Below are 13,211 nucleotides of genomic sequence, written 5' to 3'. Positions count from 1 at the left end.
CACATATGCAAGTGCCAAAAGAACTCTTAATCCCTTTTGCAGTGGTTTTATTTTAGACAACAGGCTTACTTGTCTCCCCATTTTGTCTCAAATATTTTCCTATTGTATCTCCTAGAGACAGACTGATTGATGGGTTCTCATATCATAATCTGTCAAATTTGAACCTGTTCAATTTGACCTCTAATTTTAAACATCACTGAGCTAGAAGGGACTACAGGTAGTCATTAGGCCATGCCTGGCCTTACACTTAGATCAAGCATATCTAAGTTTTCTTTGTGTACGTTGGTCTAAACTATTCAGCAAGGCCTCCACTTTTAGTGGCACAACCAGTAGCCTACCAACACTTTCCTATCTTTATACATAAGCAAATTTTTCCAGATATTAAATGGAATCTTCTCTCTATTCCTTTTTATATCCCCCATGGATATAAGGGATAAAATGCCTTATTCTCTGCAACACTTTCACATATTTCTGACAGAATAAATTAAGTTAGCGACTGAGTCGTAAGCCCAGTCTTCCTTTCTCCTGGCTTGTTCTTCAAGAGCATTTCAAGATGTTTCCTGCCCATCTCTTGCTCTCAAGTACAACATTAATACCTAATATTTCATCATGCAGTCCTTAAATTTCCCCATTACAGAACTCACAAGCCCTTGCTGACTTGAAAAACTAATATTTAAATTGTTCCTTTCCCATAGCTGAGGTCTTTCTTTTTGTCACTGCTATTAAGTATAATACTCCACAACTGCAATTGATCAGTCTTGTACAGACCAAGACAAAAAAGTTACTACAAAATCTGACCTTCTGAATATCATCCAACAATAGCTTTTCCTCTCTACTGAACAGCTTACCAACTCACCCTTTCCTTCACCTTCTCTCTGTTACAATTGTATTTCTAAATTGATTGATATCCCTTGGCAGATGCATCTTGTTTTGAGCATTGGCTTTTCAAAATTTCGTTCCTATATGTTCATGTTATATTTATCACTCATCCTCAGTAGCCTGACCTAGTTTCTACTTCCAGCGTGATTTTTTCTTGTGTTTAAGGTTCATGCACAGTTCATGCTTTACTCAAGCTGATCTCTTACCACATTTTCTCTCTTTTCTCCACAGTAGGATAGTATATACCTGTGGATGTGTATTATGTAGTTGTGCGTATTACTTTTTAGGATCTAACGCTTCAATAGTATTTTTGTTTACATAAGATCTTGCTTACCGATTCTGAGAATTTGTTGAAATCTACCTTCTATGACTCAGTTGTTGTTCCTCCTTCTTGTCCTGAATGATCATGAATCCTTTTTTTCATGGACACTCTTAATGGACCTTCCAGCCTCAAATTTTCATCCATTCCTCACAACTGCCAAGGAATATAGTATAATATCCCCATCATTTGCTTTCTTTACTTCTTGAATCAGAAATATTTTCCCTGAAGCAATCCAAAAGTCTTCTGAGCAATCTGCTGCATTTCTTTCCCAGAAGACATTCTTCTTTATCCGCAGTTATGTTATGCTGAATATAAAAATCCTTATGAAATATCATTTATCATTTTTTCCCTCCTTCCTTTTCTCAAGCAACAAACCTTGGAAATAGGATGTAACTTAAAGTTATATCTTGCATTCAGAGACCATTTTGGAGAACAATTGATTATGTCTAGCTGATGTTTTGACACGCATACAAAGGTCAGCTTCAAGATAGCTTCAGTCATTGACAATGCAACCCAGAGCATATGAGATCCTGTAAGGGCATTTTATATGCTGCTATTAGGGCATACAGCACTAGGAGGCGAATATGTCAGTCAGTAAGTCTAGATGGTCCATTTGCTTGCTCACAGTCAGCCTGGGGTTTGCCTACAAGGCCTGAATGCTGGAAATCAGTGGATCTGGGACTATGCCAGGCTGCTGGCTGCTCTTATAGGTCCTGTTTAAACTAACAATAATCTCACTGAGTGACACGTAAGGGGGAATACTGGGGAGATTGCTCAAGTAAAAGCAAGCTTTACTGAACACAGCTGGAAGTTACCCAGGAAGCAAAATATAGTTCTTAATATCAAAATCCCAAAATATAAATCTAGGTAATTATGCTATTTTGAGTGCTATAAGCAGAAAGATAAACAATATAAAAATAGAGTAATTCTAAGACACTAAACATAAATTTCTGCATTTTATTTAAACAAGATTTTTATTTAAACAAGATTTTTATTTAAACAAGATTAATTTTATAGTCCATAAAAATAGAGCATAGGAATATAACAGCAATCTTGTGAGATTAGATCTGTCATGTACCAGCAACAAGAGAAATGTCCATAGCAGAAGCAGATGTGGAAGTTCTCATTTCAAGTCAAATAAATTCTGATCAAACATAATATAGATGGTAGAATGTAAAGCTTGCAAGCCGAAGTTGGATCCTGAGCAGACTCCTTGCATGAAGTGACATAAACACAGTATATGATGTAACACTGGATTTTGATGGGTGTAAGGGTTTTAATAACATGAATTTGAAATAAACCCATCACAGGCTTACCAAAAGGCCACAGATAAAGAACCAGATAAGGTATTTCAATGGAAGGCAGTAATATCTGTCAAGTATACACAATGATGAAGGGTCTTCTTTTTGTTACTATATAGGTGGCAAAAGTGGATCTTAAAACAGGGGCAAGAATAACCCTATCAGATAATACCTAAAGCTCATATTAGTGTCTTAGAATTTCAATTTTCATTCATAAAATAAACGTTTAGGTATGCTGATGTGAAAAATGCTTTCAAATGTAACTTGAATGTAAACATTTTCTTGATTTCTGTCTACATCTGTAAAGATCTGAAATTCTTAGATATAAAAAGAACAAGTAGACCCATATATCATAATTAGGTCTTCCTTCCAATAATGCCAAATCAATCTTTTTGACCTTCATCTTCTACATTTTAGATAAATTATGTGAAGATTTTTAGATCATAGCTACCTTTAGGGGAATACATTCTTAAGAGAATATAACTACCTGCACCATAAAGCATAGAAGCCTCGCCCATCCTCTTCAGGGTAAATGAACCTAGCAGGAACAGAACAATGATGAAGATGCAAGAGGTGAGCTAATATTTTCCAGAAGTTACTTAAAGCAGCTCAGCAGTAAATACTAAGTATATGCACATACCTTAATGATGGAAGTATTAGCTTAGTGCTAAAATAACCTCCAGAATAAAATGGCTCCATTCTGTACTAACACAGGGAAATGTCTTCTTGGAGGTGCCACAAGGAATTTATAACGTTAGTCGTTAGCTTAGACTTAACTAAGTCAGCTAAGGATGATTTCCATCAGTAGGATTCTCCTTCCTCTAGTTGCACTAATTCCTTACATGGTGTAAGGAATTCAGTTACGTGTTTTATCATGGGGCTCAGACTGTAAATTCTGAAGTGCCAGCATTCATAGACACTTGGTGTCTCTGACATGGATTTCTGGTACTTTAAAGGTCTCTGCACAGGATTAGGGTGTATCAAAACAACTACTGGGGGATGAAAGATTTATAAAGACTATCTTTATGTGAGACCAGAATGTAATGGAACTTACTTAACCAGTTACATGTTATTGGGGTGACGGAGGATTTCCTGTCCTTACAGATATCCCCTAGTGTTATTGTCAGGGGAAGAAATTGAAGTAAAATTGTTGTCCTTACCTCAAATAGCTAAGATGTCCCTCGTTCTGGTTTATGAGGCCTCTTCTTTTCCCTCTGTGACACAGAATAGCTACTGGTTAGACATTTTAGTCTCTTGGAACCAATTTGAATCATGAGCACGGAGCACTCCTATATTGTGAACCATTTCTAAAGGTCTCCAAAAGTGCTGAAAAGTGGTGTTATCAGTACAGTTTATAATTTGAGAAACCTGTAGCAGATCCAGCTTCTTACTGTTTTTGTAAAGCTACCGGAATCACACCTTAGTTCTCAAGATTAGATTCGCTCAGTTGCTAAACTTCTTCTGCACTGATAAGAAAACTTCTCATCTCCACTGAGAGTCCTAAGCACCTCAGTAAACTTTCTTTTTTAGATTTATGCCTTAAGCACAATAAAATACATATGGTTTATGGCAAGAGTAGAAAGAAAAGAGCAATATATGACCATCTAATTGGAGAAATAGCAAGCAGCTTTGGCTGAAAAGGCCATAAGATGCATAGCAAAAAGCAATAATCCACAGGTAAACCAGCTAAACACAAGAAACAAAGAGTATAGGTGAGCAGGTAGAGTGCAGGTGTAAACTGTCCCTTGATTAGATATTATGTCAAAATACTTTCCTATCAAGGAACATAGACCAAATTGAGCCTTCTGTATCCAGAACCACACACATTTGACAAGTGCTTAAAAGTGGCTTGATAAGCAGGAAACCAAATGAAGCCCTGGTGAATTATAGAGGGATATCTTCCCCCTAGCCTGTCCCACACCCCAGCATTTCTCCACATCCCTACTGCACCCCAATGAAACAAGAGTCTGCCAAGCTCTCCTCCAGCCTTCAGCTTTCTGCTATCTGGGGAATTAGTCTCGGCCTCCTTTTCATTCAGACATCAGTGTTCATTACAAGGGTAGCAATATCATTGCCTTTGAAACTCCTGCCTATCTTCCAATTTGGCTAAAGGTAAGTCAATAGGCCCAGAAGTTAGCAGCGGAAGGTGGTGTCTAAGAAACTGTATTTTTTGTCTCTTAAAAAATATTTAAAAAGAGATTAATTGTCCACTAAATATATTGACATTCCTAATATCACAGATAACGAGAGTATTTTGTACACAGGTGATGCTTGCAGTACAGAATGAAGGAATATTTTGGCACTGTCCAGGGATGGTTGCCCTCAGGTAATGTATTGTTGGAAAATCTTGCTGTCTGTTATTAAAAAGCAGAACCTTTCAGAGTTCCAGGACTTCATGTTGCCTGATCTGATCTTATAGGCTGAGAAAAAATGAAGTTTTACGTACACAGAAATAATTATAAGAGACGTTTGAAATGCCAAAGGAGATTTTAGTACAGACAGACAAGCAGCACGGAGATAGTCAAAAGTATGTGATAAATATGATATGCCATGCCACATATAAAGATAAAGGAGCTATCCTGTATAAAAAGAGTTCTGTCTTTTTATTTTGTGAGATTTGGTTGTATCTAATGGATAAGGATCTGTTGGATCTGTCATCCTTAAGTAAATAAACCAGCAACAGAAGGAAGTAGGTGTTTTTGAAGATGTCCAAAAAGAGCTCCAATTCACCAAATGTAAGCACTTAATTAACGACACTAATGAATTTTAAAATCCAACTCAGGTGGTCTGGATCTCACCTTGGAGGCTTTCAAAAGCACCTAACTCTTCTCCTGTAACTAGGTAGAGAATTTAGTTATTATAAAAATGTTATATTTGAAAATGTTATATGTATGTGTATATAATATAGAAATAGATTATGGGGATCATTAGGCACTTAGAATAAAGACACAAGTACCATGATAAATCAGTCTCCACCCACTGTCCTTCTTTTGGGAAAGCAGAATTAAAGAAGAGTTTTTAAGAGAAAATGAAAACAAGAAGCTAGAAACACAGTAGCACACAATAATGTTTCATTATATTATTTCTAAAATTTCATATCACTCATGATATCTGCAGGAAAGCAAAAATGAAAGTAAAATAAATACCTCTCCAATGCTGAAGACTGATAAATGGGGTCCCTATTAAAGACAATGTCATTTGCATATTCTTTATTTGAGGGTTGCAAAACATCTCATCTCTTCCTCCATCTCCATGTAAAAGAGCTCCCTAAAGCTTTTCCTAATAAGCTCCCAAAGCTTCAGCTAAGTTTTATATACAAAAAGAAAGATTACTCTCATGCAGTAGTGCTATCTTACACAATCAAAGGAAGAGCTGACAAACAACCACTGTTCCTTGAGGCAGTTTCTGTAGTGGAAAATAAATGCTTGGTCTGAACTCAACTATATGGAAGTAATGCCAAAAATGAAGTAACTCCTGGCTCTAAAGCCACTGAGGCTCACTAGAAAACTTCCACAGGCTTTGGCTTACATTGTAATTTATTTTCCAGTGATTCTGTAGAGAGTAAATCGCTGAACTGACATTTAGGAAATGGATTTGGTTTCCTGTTCCTGACACAGATGATTACCTATAAGACCCTGGATCAGTCATAGTGCAATACTGTAAAACATAAAATGATATCTTTGAGTGCATACATACCAACACTGGAACATTAGCCTGGAGGATAGAGATGGCACCGCTTTTAAGGCTGAAAGAGGAAAAATCATAACTTGAAGTAATACAAAATGTATACACACAAATTAGTGACAGTTGATAAAATTATTAAATAAATGATTCCCAGTCCATAAAAAGATTTTAAGCCTCTTGAACCATCTATGAAACAATAAAAAACTGATTTCTGTTTGAAAGTACCTAACAAGAAGAAAATAATAACAGAAGCTTCTGATCAAATTTAGACCTAAAAGGTTAGTACACATTTTAGCCATGTTATTTATAAATGGTTATTCATTGAAAAAAAACATATATAGATGTTCTATGAGGGTTTAAAACATGTATTCTGCACCTTAAAATTAGGGATTTGATGCAGAAAATATCTGACATACGGTATGTCAGACCAGCTAATAAATGTTTCTTCTGGATTTTAAGAGGTGCAGATCTCTTTCTATTGTAGCTTATTCATCTTTGAAACTCTGTGGAATTAGGCAACATAAAGTCATTTTTAGATGTTATTATTATGCTGTTTGTTTTATAAGTGAAGAGATGGAAATGACATTCTCAATACCTATTCTTTATATGGACAGCGCCTATTCTAAATCTCTCCTTGTGTTCTCTTTAGACTCTATATATTCACATATCAAAGGAATGATGCATCAGTGGCACCAAGTCCCCTGCATGATGAGGATGTTAAAACCTATGAGTGTAACTAGTCTCAGGCATGTCTAGAGGTGAATTAATGATGGGGGAGTGAGTGCAAGAGAGCAAGACCAAGCTCTGGACCCTTGGTCACCCACACTTCTTACCTCTTATCTCACTCCCCGGCTCTGCCTGGGACTGCTCCAACTTGCTCTCTGACAAACCAGCCATAGAGGGGGCTAGTCCCACACTGAGTAGATGCAACCCAGTCTGTACCTGGCCTTTTTTTATTCAGCTCTATAGACATCACCTTAGAGACTTAGTTTAAGTGGGATGAATCCGTCTGTAGGTGAAATGAATCCCACATCATAAGCAGACCCACCAATATGGGCACAAACTGAAAACACTTTTTTTTACTGTGAGGGTGGTTGAACACTGCAACAGGTTGCCCTGAAAGGCTGGTGAGTCTCTATCCTTGTAGGTATTCAATACCAAATGGACATGGTCCTGGACAGCCTGCTGTGGGGGCTCTGCTTGAGCAGGGTGCTGGAGCAGACGCAGCCATTCCGTGATTCTGCAAATCTCTTAACCAGCATTTCCATGCTAGATCAGCTGCTGCAATGCAAGTCACGTTACAGGTCTTGGATAAAAGGCATACAAAATCACATGGCTATATTGAGGGTTAGCTCTACCGTTACTGTGCTCATTTCCATGCAAAGGCAGAAACTATAAGGGGAGAGAGCTCCTACCACTCTGGGCAGATTGTTGTGTCTATCAGCCTAGCGTGCTTTTTTTTTGTTTCAGCCCTGTAAGTTGTTTATAAGCAGGGTTAAATACTAACTTTGTTCTTCACAAAAGGTCAGTTGAAGCTTGTGGGGTGTTTTCAGAGCTAATTTTTATTTGGGGACTCCCCTCAGGATGACCTGTGGAGAGACAGGGGCACCTAAGAACAAGAGTCTAAGAGTAGCTGCTGGGTATCAGTCATGACAGAGACTTTTCCTGAACTAACAGCAGAGGAAATGTTGCAAAACTAACTTCCTTAAGCTAAAATCATATAACAGGATGCCCATAGTGCTTGTGAAGCCTTCCTCCTTGCAGATCTTCAAAAGCCACCTGGACATGGTCCTGGGCACCCTGCTCTGGGTGGCCCTCCTTGAGCAGGGAGCTGGACCAGATAGGCTCCAGAGGTCTCTGACAACCTCAGCCCTTCTGTGATTCTAATAAAATCAGTTTCTGGAGTTAACAAGGAAACAATGGGAGATTGCAAAAGCTACAGAGACATTGTTAACACAGAAGCTGTTGGTAGTACTGAGAATAAAATCCTTGTTCATTAATCCGATAGCTCTAGAAACTGAGATAGATGGATTTGCCATGAGGAAAACTAATAATGAACTCTGAGAGTACATTGAAAATATTTTCATGCAGGGTGAAAGTTTCCTTTGAAGGCTTTAAGACCACCTGAGAAAAACTGCTTCTTGGGGAAAAAAAAATGCAGGCATTCATGGGGTTGCTGCTGTCACATGCTGCTTGGCTGTGTTAGCCTAGACTTGAAGGTTGTGCAAAGGGGGCCCTTCTGGTGTCAAAAGTTGTTAAATTTCTCATAATCCTATTCGTTGTTCTCAGCACTTCCTACATCTCATGTCCTTCCTTTTCTACAGGAACAAATTTAACTTGTCTTTTGAAATCTCATTACCACAATATTGCTCCTTCCTGTGGCAGCCAGGCCGTACTGGTTGATAAAGAGAGAAGACAAGTTTTAATGAAAAGTAGGATTATTAACCTTGAAGTTACTTCTACACAGACTGGTAGTCCCAAGTTAGCACATGCACTGCAAGTTCTTCAGCTGCTGCTCTGCCATCAGCTCTGTATGTGCTGACTGCCCAGATTTTTGGCTAACGGATCAGATAGAGCCTTGTATGTGATGAAATGTGTTGTGAGCAAAAGGAAGTTGTGGGGTGATGCAGATAAAACTGTATCAGTGTTAGTGTAGTAGAGCAAGCAAAATAAGCTTAAAAACAAATGCACTGCGGTGTGTAGAAATCTTAGCCTAATTCCAACAGAAAGCTATTCTGGTTAATTCATGCAATCATTTGGCTATTAATTTGTCATGCCAAATCCTAATAACAAAGAGGCTCAAGGTACTTTTGTTTTTTCATCGCTGGCAGAAGATACTGAAAATAAAATGGACCCTTCAGGAAAGGATCATCCAAGCTGATGTTCCAGAATTTCCCTTTTATTAGCTTGAGCAAAAATACCAGCTATAGTGAAGGTATTTTTCTAACATGTATTATGTGAGACATATGTATGACATGGAATGAAAACAGAGGTTTCCTCAGCCTGAAGCGTTTTCTCAGGAAGGGACTGTCATGCTTAACTGAAGGCATTTTCCTTCAGCTAGTTTCTCTGCTTTAGTTTGATGTCCTTCCTGTACACTGGGAATGAAATGTAAGAAGGCTGTTAATGGGATCACAACATCAAAAAAATACAAAACAATTTACATCCTCAAAAGAGTTATGCAGGAAATGTAGTGCTTGGTTTCTTCTGGTGTGGCACAGCTTATTGTTTATAAGACTAAAAGCTGGTTCCAGGAAGAACAAGAGATGAATATGCTTTCAGCAACCTAAGGATTATGCTCTGACTGGCTGAAACCCATAAAAAGTCAGAGATCATGATGTGTACAAAGCAGCCTGCTTTTCTGGGCCAAGGTGGGAGTTAACTGCTGTGGATAAATCACAGAAAGGTAGTAAAAACATGCATACAGAATTTCTCTGGGTGGTGTTTTTTTTTTGATTGTTTGTTTTGTTTTGTTTTAGGGCAGATGTGTAAAGAAACAGTTTTCTACTGATTGCCAAAGAAGTATAGAAATTAGACCTACTTGTGTACCAAAAATTGTGAAGTCAAAAACCAATACAAAAAGCATCCTTCATGTTACTTACATTCCAATTCATGATTATATGGCATTCAATTCACTCAACAAATAGCTGTTTCTCAGAGAAATGAGAATATTATGCCTACAATATTCACAGACTGTAGACAATATCTTTGTTAATCAAAAATCAATAGGACCTTATATATATGCTTAATGTCCTGTGGCTTTATAATTTCAGCTGCTAAGTGGACAACCAAAAAACAATTCATGGTTCAGTATTATGATGACATGTGCTGTGAAAAATTGAAAGATCTCATCTGTGGGTCTCTTCAGGGCTTGCCTTTTATAAATACTTTCATCAAGAAGAGATAGTGTTCACAATATGGTAGTGCCTAATTAGATATGTGCTAGTGAAAATAAATTTTATATGCATAGAGGTACTGAGGCAGTATGTCTAGTATGGGTGGTAGCAAAGGCAAATAACACTATCTTAACTCACACAGTATCCATTAAAATTGTAGGAAGCGATATTCTTCAGAATCTAACTGAAAGATTAATCTCTGCAATAAATCATCCTGAAGTTAATTATTTCCAACTGACTTAAAAGATCCATGCTGAAGTAGCAGCTTTTAATTGCATATCAAGCTATTCATTCCTTTATACAGTCTTTAAACATGTATATGATCAGTTTCTTAGGTCACTAAAATGTTATTCAGTGAAGGTTTATGGATGTAATAAAAGGTCTGTAGGGACAGATGCCTGTCAGTTTGCCCAGAGCATTATATCCTCCCAAAACAGGCTTCAGTCCATATGTAACACAGTCATCAGTCCAGGATCTATTACAGTTTCTGCAATTTGCTGCATTCTGTATTTATTTTTTACTGCAGAACAAATTTGGGGCAGGGCTAGCTTCAGATTTCAAAGTTAGTTGTTTGGTTTTTTTTTTCCAGGAAATAACTTTTCAGGGTGAATATCAAAAATTTATTCTTGCTATAAATCATTTTGAATGGTTATTCTGGGCTTGTATACTTTTCAACACTTTTTATATCAGGCAATCTCTACTGACAGGGAAATCTCTTCCTGTTTTCGAGCATCCTGAGAAATACAACATACAATCAGCAGACTGAGTTATCTTTTCACTTCATTGTTGGAGTTCAATAAGAGACAAAGCTGAGGTGGGGGAGGTTTAAAAACTGCTTTTTGGACAAGTCTAAGTCTTGCACCATTTAAAAAAGGAGAGAAAGCCAACTTGCAGTGCGTGAATCTGAGGTTTGAAGTGCAAAACTTCTTGAAGAACAGTCTAGTCTTCTATGCTTCCCCAGACATGTGCTAGTGGACAGTCTGAGACAGGACAGTAAGTAGATTTCTGATCCAACCCTGTTCGGCTTCTCATTTCGAGGCCCTAAGTTACAGGAGTATATATGAAGGAATCGGTGTAACTACATTTGTGAGCTCTGCAAGGAGAATAGGAGGAACCATACAGAGGATGAAAATAGCAGAAGACTGATTAGAGGCAGAGAATGACAAGGAATGACCAACTAGACAAGGGCTCTTTATCCTGGGAAAGTGATGAGTAAGGGGCCAATATGACAAGAGCTAAAAGAGTCACAGCAGGGAGAAGGTGAATAATAAAAGGTTATTCTTTTCCTATACAAGAACTAGCACTCTTCAAATGACATTATGTGACAGGTTGAAAAAAAAAATGGGAATGAACCTCTTCAGTAGGATGCAGCTAAACGTGGAATTCACTGCTGCTCAATGTTGGAGATGTCAAAAGCTCACAGGTGTTCAAAAAGCAATTACATGAATTCATGTACTAGAAATCCACCAAGTGTTATTACTACAAAGACACTGCTGGGACAAAGTCAATATTGGCCTAGACAAACCTTTCACCTGACCTGGCATAATTGTCCCTACCCAGAATCCCCTCCCTCCACTGACTTTTCTCTCCACTGCTTTTCCCCTGAACTGCATATATAATTGAACAGTTGAGCATTTAAAATTTCAGGGGGTAAAAAGGGCAGTGTGCCCTTCACTGTCACAACACATTTGGAAGTTTCTCCTCAACTGGTAGGTTTCAACTGTGAAAAACCAGAGTCTTGTAAAAAATGTGGACAGATGAAAAATTCAAAGGTGTCTGTGGCTGCTTTAATATTTCAATAAAGCAAATCCAAGCAAAAAATCTTGGACAACTTTGACCAGGGGCTAGGCATGGTCATACAAACTCTACGGTCCCTCTTAGTCCCCTGGCTCCTAATTAGGTGACTGCCAGCTTTGCTTACTCCTACCCCAGCCTATGCTCAGCCTCTGTTGGGATCATACCGCGCTAAGCCCTCCAGTATGAGTGGGTAAAAGTTGCTCTGGGGTACAGAGCTCTCATATGCATTATTCAGCAGCAGTAAGGCCCTAGGGACTTTGGTGGAGATGCTAACCTCACTAATGTTGTCAAGAGTGAAGGGGAAAGCAATTAGGCTAACCCTAATCCTCCCCCAGAATCACTGGCTAGTAAGGATACTGACAATTAAAGGAGAGGAAGCAGGACTGTGAGAGCGAAAACATCCCAGAAAGTTGAGCTCTTTTTCAGGCTATACAGCAGAAGTGCTCTGCTGAGATAAAGTTCTCATTTCACTGCTCTACTATATGGTTATACATTGTAAAGGCTTACTAAGAAATAATCATACTAGTATTCTTCCTGGTTATGCATCTGCATCTTATAATGAAAAAATAGATGATAATATCTTTGCTGTACTACATTGTTCTATTACTGAGAATCAGGTTGTCTTTCATTTTACAGCATTTTCAAAAGATACAGATAATTACAGCTTTTACTAACAGCACTGAGGAAAATATGAATTCTCTGGTGGGCTGTTAAGCCTCATCTCAGCATGTTTGATGTAGGAACAAACATTAAAAGTACTCTCATGTTTTTGTCAATGCTTTCCTGCATAAACTCTATTAAAAACATAGAATCTTTTGGTCTTTCATGCACTAAGTATAGCGAGAATAATTTTAATCTTAAAATGACTTATTGAGATGTCAAAAATTTGAATTAGAAATACCTACTAGCTTTGTTTTCATCATTTACTTGCATTTGGCCATAGCAATCTGCAGAGAATATCCTTAAAGTAAGACACCCCTATTATTTTCATTCCTGGGTTATGATACAATTTGACACAGATTTTAGTTCAGTTTCCAAAAGTGATGCTAGGCCATGTGCATTCAGATTGGTACAAGGTCCCTAGCAGTTGTAAAAGAGCAATACAGAAAGTTTGGCAATTTTCTTTAACAAGTAAAGGAAAACTGTGTGCATTATGGAAATAAAATCTTATGTGGTATTTGAATTAGAAAGGGAGAGGTCCAGTTCATTTTCAGCTACTACACAAAGATATTCTATCAAAAGAAACGAGAACAGTTTCTAAGGAAGCAGAAATCTCTGAACTAGAGAAAAGGCAGCCGAAACAGAAAAGAGACAACTGAAATTTTCAGCAAA

At 37.8% G+C, this 13,211-nt stretch overlaps 1 long non-coding RNA gene across 1 annotated transcript; it reads right to left on the bottom strand.

Moving 5' to 3' along the window:
• Positions 1 to 1,901: 1,901 nt before the first annotated feature.
• Positions 1,902 to 5,898, bottom strand: LOC308188594. Its single transcript, XR_013945624.1, has 4 exons — positions 5,649 to 5,898; positions 3,663 to 3,716; positions 2,990 to 3,040; positions 1,902 to 2,413 (listed from the first exon to the last, which is right to left on the bottom strand). It is a non-coding gene; the product is annotated as an uncharacterized lncRNA (long non-coding RNA).
• Positions 5,899 to 13,211: the final 7,313 nt, after the last annotated feature.

The sequence above is a fragment of the Anser brachyrhynchus genome (genome assembly GCF_964034855.1).
Source record: "Anser brachyrhynchus genome assembly, chromosome: 1".
NCBI classification, from domain to species: domain Eukaryota; kingdom Metazoa; phylum Chordata; class Aves; order Anseriformes; family Anatidae; genus Anser; species Anser brachyrhynchus.
This window is presented reverse-complemented; position numbering and strand designations above follow the sequence as displayed.